Source organism: Triturus cristatus, chromosome 7 (genome assembly GCF_964204655.1).
Source record: "Triturus cristatus chromosome 7, aTriCri1.1, whole genome shotgun sequence".
Classification (NCBI taxonomy): Eukaryota; Metazoa; Chordata; class Amphibia; order Caudata; family Salamandridae; genus Triturus; species Triturus cristatus.
In genome coordinates, this window is record NC_140590.1 from 1,687,812,653 (window position 1) to 1,687,825,570 (window position 12,918).

General features: G+C 44.0%; 1 long non-coding RNA gene across 1 annotated transcript in view; it reads right to left on the bottom strand.

Moving 5' to 3' along the window:
* The window catches only part of LOC146812749 (uncharacterized), a 143,962-nt gene that overhangs the window by 25,256 nt on the left and 105,788 nt on the right, over positions 1-12,918 (bottom strand). Inside the window, exon 2 of the long non-coding RNA XR_014965978.1 lies at positions 6,001-6,165. This is a non-coding gene — a long non-coding RNA (uncharacterized LOC146812749). The remainder of the gene's footprint in view (positions 1-6,000; positions 6,166-12,918) is intronic.

Consider the following 12,918-nt stretch of genomic DNA (forward strand, 5'->3'; position numbering starts at 1 on the left):
GGCCGAAATATGATAGAAAACATAATGATCGCATGTACGCATTAAAGCACCATAATGCATAGAACTTTGGCCACTGTTATTTTATGAGGGAAAGATTGGTGTCCTTTTTTCAGATCTTTCAGTTCTTAAGAATGTTCCTTTAGATTCTGTTTACAAATCACACTCCATGGGGCAGTGGCACCAGACAAAATGCTGCACACCTTTAATGAATATATATGAGCGTTGCGTAGTTTTTCAGCTTCCTTACTCCAAGAAGAGGCAAATGGGTGTGAGATAACTAGAAATATAGTCCAAAATTCAAATCACTCCAAATCCCATCCACCTACCTTGTATGTTTTCTGAGTGTCGAATTGCTAGTTCCCAAAGACAAGATTGATGTTGTCCAGTTAATGGGGCTACACTAGAGATTGTACTCCCGGGCACCTGTTACCTATTATGGGTCCATATATTAAGTTTATTGGCTTGCAGAAGTAATACTGTATCATTTATATATGATATCATTTTAGGAACTATTACTGGTATGTAGTCATGATCATAATGTATCATTTATATAGCTCTTTATTCAAAGCATATCACATAGACTATGTTCATATATAATCCTTTTTACTCAATTGAAACTCACTATCTTTTTGCCACCCTCAAAAGGATGAAAAGCCAATTGAGCACTTGTGGGATTTAAACTTAAGAGATGTAGATCTCAACAGAAAGCACTCAGCTCTCTGAGTACTCAATTTAAACTGAGTGTTATTCCAAATTGTGTTTCCAGTGGCTCGATATATAATACATATGACATGGGTGAGACAGACCTCTTTGATCAAGATTCTGTCCACAGTATGATAATGTATGAAAAAAAGTAATAACCACTTACCCTTTAATTTTGAGATGTATAAGTAGATCACTTTTTTCAGTTTCACACAACGTTAAGAAAATCTGGACTTTTCTTTGGTGCTGATTTACATCAATGCTGAAATTGGAGTGCCAGTCGGTTATTGCTTCCATCATGTATGCAAACTGAGATGTTTTCTTCCTCTGCTATCTGCAGCTCAGAAGTGGGGTACCAGTTGCCCTGGATTTTCTAGGATAGTCCCTTTTTGCCATCTATCCCAGCAGATTTCAGTAAATTTAGCACGTCACAATTATAGGGGAAAGCTAACTGAACATACAAGGAGGCAAGTTTTCATCTGTTCCAGAACATGTTTGGGTGGCAGCCCTTAACAGAAAGCAACTTCATTAACAGACGATAATTCATGTTATGATGCATTTAGTTACTCCATTTTTCCTCATTGTTTTTGTTTCCTATGCTGGGGAACACTGACCATGTATTTACTCTGTGCTTAGCATCTGTCTGGTGCAACATTTCAGTCCTACTTCTATGATTTTGAAATGTCCTGGTTTTTGATTTTCAAAATCTAGTCATCCTATTAAATCTCCTTCAGCGCGGCGCGGTTTACCGCGCTGTGCTGAAGGTTCTATTGCGCGGGCGGGGCCATGACGGAGCGGTTCCGTCATACGCACAGCGCAACCGATACGCATGACGGAACTGCTCCGTCATGCGCATCGAAGGGGTGAGGCTTAGGTAGTGAGAGCATCTATTATTTTCTGTTTTGCTTTTGCAACACTTCATATGACATGCTTCATACTTTGGTCTTTGTTCCATTGAAAGCTGCGGGCTTCATTCGTCTCAAAATACAACAGTATGTCACAGTAAGAGTTCATGCAAGAGGCACCTTATCACGGAAGCCAGAAGATCCCTGGTGTGCACAATTTCTTCTGCACTGCATCATCTTGAAATGTATTAAAGACCCAGAACCAAACTATCTTGTCAACAAAATCATGCATGTAGCTTAAACTAATCATCTTAGAAGTAAAGATTTCGACCATCAGGCATTTCTGGCTGCAGTCTTCACTCAAAAGAGAGTAGGGGTTTCTGCTCTTGGGAATTAAAGTACTGGAAATCCCTTCTTTTTGAACTTCTCTACTCCCAATCTTTGACAGTCTAAGCCTCCTAGGGTACTGCACTCCTTATACATGCTGGGAAGCAGTCATCAACTTCCGTAAAAAAAAAAAACAATCTACCAGGTCAAACAGCTTCTCTGCATCGATAAACGTAAACAGCAATGGTAATCCCAGTTCTTTGACATACTCAGTCCTTTCAAGCCGTCTTCAAGGAATAAAGGCTGTTTAATCCAGCTTAACTAAGTATTGGACAGATAGTCTGCCAACACCCTCTTGTTTTATAATCCCTGTTTAATAGAGTAATGTACAGCTACAATTCATGCTGTGTGTTGTCATTCAGTACCTTTGAGAAAACAGTCAGCATGCCTTTCTAAGATGACTCAGGGGGTTGACCCAGATGTTCACACATACCTGGAAACCTACTTCACCTCTATCGGACGCAGATGTACTGCTGCCTGCAGCCATCTTCCCATTAGTGAAATCATTATTTGGTATGCTTGGCCGTTTCCACTTCTATAAGAATGGAGAGATCCTGTTACTCTTTTTCTGATTAGGTGGAGAGTCCAGCTGACAAGTAATACCGTCTGCAATAAGCAGGTACTCAGTACTCTTAGTGGTATTTGTGCTGTCTGTCACAAGTAAGGAATAGCTCTGTTGTTTGTGGCACATGGTGGATAGCTCTGGTAAGTGCCATGAATGTGGTGTCAATCACTAGACCTAGGGGTAGCTCTGCTGTCGTAATAATATCTGCTCCAATGATTAAGGAATATGTTTGGAAGAGAATGCCTGCTACAGGATGTACAGGTGTGTGCCCTGCTTGCCTGAACTGCATACCTGTGTTCCTGTCTTTTTGTTGTTGTTTGTTTTTGGTCGTCGCACACGCTGATCCCATGTTGCGTGCTTTGTCCTAGGCTCTTTTTTTAAACTGATAGGTTCTAGACCAAGTCCTGAACTAGGAGGGGGGCACTTTGCACGCTCTCACAGTTACAGGGGACTGCCATCCCTGTCACAGGTTTCATGTGTGGTGCACGGTGGTAGCAGCATACCATATTAGTGAATGCTAGTGACAGGCTAGTGAGACCTACATGCACTCTTAAAGGCCTACTCATCTAAAAGTTCAACTGCTCACAAACAATCCTAAATGTGACATCCAGTGTGCTGTACCTGTGATTGGGTGCTAGACGTGATAGTATGCAGTGTACGAGTGATACTGGCCTGCAGGTTTCATTTTGGAAGTAGATGGTCTGCAACAGAGTACAGGGTGGAGGAGAGGTTGCTTTCTCTAGACATCATATGTGTATTGCTGGCATCTCCTAGATGTTCGTAGGAAGCACCAGACACTATGGTGAGGAAAGAGCAGATAGGCTTTCCTTAGAAGCGGCAGGCACCGGCTGGATAAATTGTGCTGTAAACGACTATCTACAGCTGTCATTAGGTAGATGGCAGTGTGTTCAGAGTGAGGCCTGCAGGGCCTGTTATTAGGAAAAGAAGTCATTTGAAAGGGCACATATTCTTGTCTCTCCTGATCTCTGTGAGTAGGGGATGTGATTAACTGGGTATGCCCTGCCCTCACCGCTTTGTACTTCTGAGACGGACAATCCACCTAGAGACTGTCCTGCTGGGAGAGCTCCTTGCAGCCAGAGGTCAGACCTGGAAGGTGGCCTGGCCAGGACACATAAAAGGGGAACTGATCCAGTGTGGTTCCAAGGAAGCAGCCCTGCAATACACATCCTCCGTCTGCCACATCGGCATAGAGATGGGAGCTCAAGACCCATTCTTATTTGTTGTTGTAATCTCCTCGACCAACGAGGGGCACTCCACTGAATACTCACAGACCTCTGAGCAGCCAAGAGTTGGTGTCACACTGAGAGCCAACTCCCTAGAGGCAAGGCAAAATTACCAGGGATCCGATTTGAAGAAAGTATTACTGGACTGTCCTGGGTGCTGATATAGCCTGTTTTTGAGCAAGGCAGGGAGGCGCCAACCCTGCAGAGGGAGTATATTGTGGAAAGAAGTGCTATAATTGACCCAGGCGTAGTGTCTTTCCAACAGAGACTCGCTAACCAAGTGCACTGAAGGACTCATGGTACTGCCGGGCTAGGAGTGCAACCTTCATCAAGTTGTAGCCAACAGGCACCTGGAGAGGTGCACCCATGTTGTAAACTAAATGTAACCGGAATAAGGATCTGCTGGTTGCCCGTGTGCTCCACAAGTTAATTGCGTGACTGTGGCCCTGCCAAGTGTGTCGCTGGTTCTGGACCAGTTCTGAAGGTTAAGTGAAATAAGAGGTGCCCTAGGAGCATCTAATAAGGAATCGAAGTTGTTGTTGCCTTGAGGTAGTGGGTGGTGAAGATAATGCCTAGCTTGCACCGAAGAATCATCATCTGCGGTCGTGTGCCTGTCGCACTCATGAAAAATAGCCAAGTACTCATCGGAGTATTGGAGTGAGCTGCTATGTGAATACCCGCAGGAGTGAGCTGCGGCCTGCACCCCCAAGTGAAAGAGGGGCCCTCAACAGAAGCACCAACACCTGCCGCAACCCATCAATCGATCCACTGCTCGGCCGACCACCGCACAGCACCTGAGGAGACTGCTGCGGGCCACCTCGGGAGGGCCTAGCATGGCCCAGCACCACTGCTAGGAACCTGGTGGGAGCTCAGCCCCAGAGACTCATAATAGAAATCTGAGGGTGGAGCACGAGCTCATACAGAAAACCTACCTCAAATATTGAACCTGACAGGGGGAGGGCCACGTAGAGAAGGGATGCACTAGAGACAGATGGAGGTCTAGACGGCAGATGCCTCGAGAGCACAACGATTGGTAAATTATCGAGTGTGTTGTAGAATTCAGTTTTTCTGTATAATAATGTACCTGTCTTTTCTAGAAAGAGACCCATTGTGCCATCACTATAGGACCCCACCTGTCTTGCCGAAAAGCACACCACCTCTAGCCACATCTGCAGACATACAATCAGACTGGTGATGAAGTGAGAAAAAAAAATCGTCATTCTTGTTTATGCACCCAGGATCTGTAACAACATCACCATATCCGTCAGGATTGCCTGAACTCTGTTCCAATTTAGGAAAAAGCTGAAGACATTCTTTCTTAAAGAACATTATCATCAGTCGGTAACAGCCCACCTCAACTCTCAGAATCCTGCTACCCCTCTAATGAACCACTTGCTCTCTCTTTGCCTTTGTAACTGTGCAGCACTTCGCTGTCTTTTGGCTAGATTTCTGCTATACAGGTACCACGTACATGCATACAGACATTGATGAGTTGATCCTCTTCAGATTGTCTTTTGGTGTGGTAGTGTCAGCAGGGATAATTCCCATTGATTTCAATAGGAAAAGTTCCAGTTATTGCAGCATGAGATTCTCATGTATTAAGAAAAGTGGGTTGTTGAATGATGGAACGGTGCCAACCGGTGAACCCAGAGGCACAGATTAGGAGGTGGGACTGCTTGCAGAGACACCAGAGGCACAGATACAGAGGTGGGAGTGCTTGCAGAGACACCAGAGGCACAGATTAGGAGGTGGGAGTGCTTGCAGAGACACCAGAGGCACAGATTAGGAGGTGGGAGTGCTTGCAGAGACACCAGGCACACAAAGTATACTCAGTCCAGCGCCGACCACACAACCATGGCTGTCTGTTTAATTTAGCTCATCAGCCCTCTTCTGGTAACTTAGGCACTCAGTAGATGCTTTAGGAAGAAAGAAGAGGGCTATTTAGATAATAATTTGAGTAAATACATTTCAACTTTGATTTGAACTGAAGTGGGAAATTTTCTTTGGGTGAGAATGCTAAATTAAAACAGGTTTACTTTTTTTACACAATGGGAGTCTCCTGCCTACATAGGGAGGGTATGCATATATGCCTCCAGAGCTACACAACCCTCCTTAAAGGAATAGCTTTGCTCCCAGTTAACAAGTAAAAGTGGTGCTTTCTGACTTTCTGTGAGTAAACAAATTAAAGATTTTGTTCTAATCATATTAAATCTTACTGAATACAAAAAGTTACTTTGCTCTCCCGCTCATTACTTACCATTATTTGGACTTCTACGTCACTCTTGTTTCCTTCCTTCTCATTGATCAGTGCCCCCTGCTAATTCCAGCTTCGTTGTTGTCTCTGCCATGGAGCATGGACCAAGTGCAGCTTCCTATCTGCAGCCAGTGTCCTTCCACTGACCACAGGCTGTTGCAAGTACTCCTTTAAAAAAAAAAAATCTTTTATCATATGCTTTTATAGACTGCATGTCTCTGCAGTCCATCTCCCTCCCCCACCCTTCTTTAGCTGTTATTGCTGCCGCCCTTGTGTTGCTTTACTCCTTGGCCTTCTACCGCTATCATTGTTTCTCTCACTCACCCCCTTCCTCCCGATGTCTGTTGTTGAAATGCAAAACTTATAAGAAAGCTTAAACCGGTTTTGGAATGGGTCAAATTCTCTCCATCATTTAAATGTAAACAAAAAGCAATGATTTTTCACCATTGCCACAGCTTTTAAGGAACAAAACAAGCATGGAGTTAATTGCTCCAGGGAGTACCCTGTGGTTTGTGCTACAGGTCATTAGCCTGCCAGTGCTTTGTGGTGTGTTTTATTGAACATGTGCGATTTATGAACAGAAACATCAGAGTGATCAAATTCAGTCCAGTAGTGGCAGCTTTCTTTTCAGAGCATGCTGTGGTTTAATATTAAAGTATTTACAGTGGCAAAATTGGATTACAAATCATAGAACCACGTGTGATGGACTCTCATATTTGACCCATGCAGTCTATCTCAAACGTGCTCTTTTAGGCCGGAAGCCGTCTAGTAACCCTAAAATGTAAATGCTGCAAAGGTGCCAATCAGAACACGTTTAAATATAAATGTTTATGACAGGAATCTGGAAGACATTATAAGAAAAATACAGCATACTGTAGTGAGCCTCATGTCAGCTACAGATCATTGTATTTCTGGCACACGGGTCAAAGCATAGCTGTGGGAATGGGGGGGGGGGGGGTGTTATACTGCTGCTGCTCAGCCTGAGTGTCTGTGTGAGAGAATTTTGGTGAATGGAATGTTCATGTGTGTGAGTGTCAGTTGAAGATGGGCTGAGCAACTGTGAGGCTGCTCCTGGTTGGGCTCTCGTCCTTGTAACATCTTGCCTATAATAAATCTATATGGAAACTTACCTGGACTTGCTATCCTTATTACAAATTATTTTGGCAACGATCTGGAAAAGAAACTGCGTGTTCCACCTCATGAACTACTGAAACTTGCATCCTGAAGAAATTCCAAGGTAAAGAACCTCTTAAAACTACAAGCTACAGACAAAGCATACTGACACCCTGAGTGAGCCCCACCAGTGACCCCTAAATTGGTCGCCCCAACTTCTCTGTGCCAGTCCCTGCTATACTTTCCTGCTTCCTCTCCTGCTCCTTAGGGACTGTTGTCCCTGTCCTGCCACTTTGGGACAGTGCTTCCAGAAGTGCAGTTTCCTTGATGAGCATCCAGTTTTTGCTACCTGCCTGTCCTGTTACCTGCCTGTCCTGCCATCTACGTCTCCTGCCGTCTGCCTGTTCTGCTATATGACAGGATTTAAGGATTCTACTATTGTAACCCAATCCCTGGTGTACCAAATTCTATTGTGTCTCAACTGTTCTGCACCTGCACCTGCAATTATTGACTGCTGCTGCAACTATCGTTCAAGTAATTTTGCTCGCACTCCATCTAAAGAGGCTGCTGGTATGCTTTGGCAGGCACTACAGATGAATTGTCAGTACTTTGATTTTTTTTGTTGTGTGTGCTCTCTCTCATGTCTGCGGGTGAGCCGATGCACTTTGTCATGGATCCAGAGACTGAGGAGGTCTGCCAGAGAGGTTTTAGCTATTCTAAATAGAGAGATAGAGGAACTGGAAGAAAAACTGAAAAAAGATAATCCAGTTGAAATGGGGAAGAGGAAATTGGAAGAAATATGTCTAGAACTTGATTCCTTCACTGAGTACCTCCTGAAGAGAAAGACAGACAAACTCAAGAAAGACATCCGCGCATTCTCCCAAGAACGCGCCTACCCCTATCTAACCACCAACTTCTATAACTCCACAGAAGATCCCTCGTCAGGCAGTAATACCCCAAGATGGGGTAACAGACGGGTTACCACCTTCTCAGACACTACTGACTCCGAAGGTGAGGGTCCTAGTAATTATGACCCTAACTACCAACACAGACAAGATTCCTTTGAAAGACCCAATATGCCTAATCGTTTTTTAGGGAACCGCAGGGGGAGTTTCCGCCCCAGAACGCGGAACCCACATCAAAGGAACTACCGTCAGGATCAACCTCAGCCACAAATGTACATCCAGACACACCAACAACAGTACTGGAAAACGTGAAAAACATCCCCGTGTTCAACCTGTCCAATACCAGCGTTGGCCCTGATGCTCTGACTCTGTTTTCTAGAGGCCTTTCCTTTGTCCCTACCAACAATTTCAGTAAATTCGAACTTCTGAAAGACCTTAGTCTATTTTTTCGGAAAATCAGGCTAAAGAAATATTTCCTCAACAGACCATCTATTGATACTGAGGAAAACTTATCTGGCCTGAAGCCCCCGTCCAACTTCACCCCCTCGTTGGAAGTAGTTGGCCCTGAAGTGGGCATTTTTGAGAAAGCTGTCACTAAAAAAATTGGTAAAATCATCAAATATGTGCCCAAACCCCCTAGCAACCTCTCCAACGAGGAAACCAACACCTTGCTAGCCCTTAAATCCAACCAAAAACTTACTATTAAACCTTGTGATAAAGGTGGGGGTATAGTGATTTTTGACACGCCCGCTTATATTGATAAGATGAACACCCTTTTGGCTGACGATAGGCACTACAAACAAATCACCAAAAACCCGGAGGCCTTTCTGAAAAAACGAATCCTCACTCTGGTGGAAGAAGGCATTGATAAGGGACACATATGCTCCAAAGAAGCTGAGTTTTTGACACCCAGCTATACCCGCATGCCTATTATCTATGGGGTCCCTAAAACCCATAAGAACATCTTGGACCCCCCTCTGAGACCGATAGTTTCCACTATCGGATCAGCAACAGAACCTCTCTCCAAATACGTCGACCGCTTTCTCCAACCTCTGGTCAACAAATTGGAGTCCTTCGTCAAAGATACTGGCCATTTCATCTCCAGAATTGAGGGAACCCCATTTTTTGCGGACAGCGAATTGTTGGTAACCCTGGACCTCGAGTCATTGTACACAAATATCCCGCAGGAGGGAGCTCTTTCGGTGGTACAAGAGGTCCTGGCCACTGAGCCTGATATTACAAATGCGCCCTTCATCATTCAATGCCTCAAAATAGTTCTCTATGAGAACTATTTTGAATTCAACTAGTGCTTCTTCCAACAGATTCAGGGAGTTAGCATGGGGGCTTCCTGCGCTCCCAGCATTGCCTGTCTCTATATGGGACATTTCGAACAAGTAAATATCTACAATGAATTGGCCCCATTTTACGAAAATGTTCGTACATGGGTCAGATTCATAGATGATATTTTCTTTGTGTGGGAGGGTGATCAAACTACTTTGGACACCTTCCTACTATGGATCAATGCGGCTGATACCAATCTGAAGTTCACGGCCCATTCCAACAATGTCCAACTGGAGTTCCTTGATGTTTGGATTAAACACAGGGAAAATCAAATCTATGTATCCCTATTCACCAAGCCTACTGCTAGGAACACGCTTTTGCAGTATGGCAGTTACCACCCGCGCTGCCAAAGGGACAGTATTCCCTTCAGCCAGTTTCTTCGAATTCGAAGAAACTGTTCTAACATCAACGATTTTCTTGACCAGGCTAATGTACTCAAGAGTAAACTCATCCATCGGGGTTATCCACCAAAACTCATTAAGGACTCCCTCAAAAGGGCCAGATACTACAATCGAGAGTCGATGTTTCTTCCCAAAGAAAAACCTTTGGCTGATAAATTGGTCTGTGTGACCAAACATTCTAACATCAATCATAAATTGAGACAAACGATAAACTCGTGCTGGTTTCTTCTGAACATGGGCAATGAGGATTCTATCCTCCCTAAGCCCATCTTTGCATTCAAAAGGAACAGGAATATCAAAAACTATCTGGTCAAAGGCAAACTTCAGGGATTTCCTCCCCCTCAACAAACAGGCATTACCGACCTTGGACCTATTTTAGGCAATCACCGTTGTGGCCACTGCCACGCTTGCCCCAACGCTATCACAGGAGACATTATTGACACCCCAGAACGCCAAATCAAACTATCCAACATGACTAACTGCCGTACCTCCAACACTGTATACTTGATTATGTGCCCATGTCGGATGATTTACGTTGGAGAAACTGGGCGAGAATGCAGAACTAGGATAGGAGAACATAAGTCTAACATCCGAACTGGGAAATTGTCGGCTCCACTGGTCCAGCATTGGCTTGACATGAACCACTCTGTACAGGACCTTAAGTGGTCGATTCTTGAGAGAATCGTAACCCCCCCCCGGAAAAGATCCCACACAGACCCGCAAGAAAAGAGAGGTATTCTGGATCTATCTCCTCAATGCAGTGAACAAAGGGCTTAACGAGCACTGTCCCTGGGAGAATGCAATTACCTAATCTTTCTACTGTAGACCTTCCCTCAATACCTTTATCCTTTTCCCCAACCCCTCGCTTCTTTCCCCCCCCCCCCATTCCCCCCCCCCCCTTTTTTCCTTCCCCTCTTCCCGTTTGCGATTTATCCTATTGGAGATCCCTCCTGTTACCTCTATTTAGTGTTATTATTCCATTCCATCCTTGGGCTTCCCCGTACGCGTAATGTACCCTTAAGATTTGTTGGTCCCAGTTCATTTTTTGGACCCTTCTTCTGTTTTTATTCCCTTAATAGATTTATTTGGGTTTTTCTATTTAGTTTTTTATTATTGTTTCCCTTTATTTTCTGGCTTTTTCCCCCCCCTTTTCATTCCCATATGATTCCACTCTATTAGTTTCCTCCTTTAGGCACCACCACTTTGGCCGCTCTAAGATGGCCGCCGCATTCGTCTCCTTCCCAGTCCCGCCTCCATGTCCATCCTTTTTCCGTTCCTCCTTGTTTAGCGGACTCCACCCCCAGCCCTTCTCTGGCCAGTCAACCACCTACCCTTATATAAAAGGAGGTGTTTACCTTGCTGACACCTCCTACCACGGAAGCCGCTCACCCGCTGTGCTCCCGCTGAGACCTGTGCCTCGAGCCTGTTTGTTTTATCGTCTCGCCGAGTGAATTCGGGTAAGTTTCTCCCCCCGAGACCTGGTTCCTTTCTGCGATACCCGCCCTATGACTGGGGCCTCAATATTGTCTTTCTGCCTCGTTTCAGGCGCTTCCATCCTTCTCGCCGATATTCCTAAAATCCGACACGGTCCCTCTGATTGAGGGTATCATTGTGCGCCCATTCGCTGCCTTGCTAAAGGAAAACCTCTTCCCTTGGACGACTAATCTTGATCATATACGGGTAGGTGATCCAGAGATTCTCCCCTAGTCAGTCCTGTCTATTATCCGTGCAGATACCATTGTGGGGGCTTATTATTTAACCATTGCCTTTTTATATATATATAAAAATCTTTTTAGGCTTCCATTTGTCAATAGACGCCTGCCATTCCCCTGAAGAAACACTGTTACCGTTGGTCGGCGCTTGATCTCCTGACCGCCAGGTTTTGGCTGAATTCTTTATCCTGAGAACAACTGACCGCTAGGTATTGGCTCATCCTCCTTTGTGGAGGGCACCCATTTTTCTCCCCCACCCCCTGCTGGCTTTTCTGACTCTCACAGACCTGAAGGGATATAAGGAGAGCACTATTCCACCCTGCCCCATCTCTATAGGTCCTGCTAACCCCGATAGACCTGAAGGGATATAAGACTACACTTTATGGCTCACGTTTCTCCATTGCTGTCCCAGCACGTATTTATTCTTTGCTTATTCAGAGAGCAATTCTTTATCTGTCCTTGTATTCACTGTATGTTGAGTTATATGTACTAAATGTCTAATAATTTTTTCTTTCAAACCTATATTACTGGATAGAGGTCTGATCTCCCTGACTGCACTTTATTCCAATTCCTTGACTCTTATATATTGCTCAAATGTATATATTATCGTTTCAACCTTTTTGGCAAACCTGTTTATGACTTATGATTTACTCTATTCAGACACGATTTATCATGTTAGGTTTAATTCCTAATAGACCCCTAATTAGAGTCTAAGATTGTATTATTTATTTATTGTTGTAGTTTTGATTATATTTGTATCTGGAGCCTTATATGTACGTATTTATATATCGTTTATCTTTACTGCATCTTTTCTATTATTGTTAACATTTTGTTTGTTTACAGGTGCGCTTGTCCCACCACATCTGCCCTCCTTCGCCCTGATGAAGGTGCAGCCCCGGCCGGGGCCTGTTCACCGAAACGCGCGTCGGCACCCTGTTACCGCATTTCTGGCTACTGTAAACGTGCCTATTGGTGCTTTTTAGCCGTATGGGCTGTTCAAAGTCCATTTCTTCTAATTTGATTTGTTAAATGACCATTTCAACTTGTACATGTTTTTATTAGCATATATATTATGTCATATGTTGTTTGATGCTGCTGTCGGATGTGAGAGAGCATGAGTGTATGTTTGTCTGAAGGCGCGGTTGTGGGACTGTTAGCAATTTGTTATTCAGAAATTGTATTATCTTGATATCCTTCTTTAATACTTTCCTTAATCTACTTTGTTAAACCTCCCAAAAAAATGACTTCCAAATCTATATAAAGAATAATGATGAAATAAAAAGACTCTTTTCTAAAAATATTCAAATTCCTTTAGACTTTGTCTTGTTGTTCCTCTCGTGTTTTGGTTTTGCCTATTGGTTGTGGTTCTTAATTATCTGGACCCTGTTTAGGGCCGTATTTATTATCAATCAGTGGCAGGTATTCTGTTTCCTTTGGCTCTGAACATTT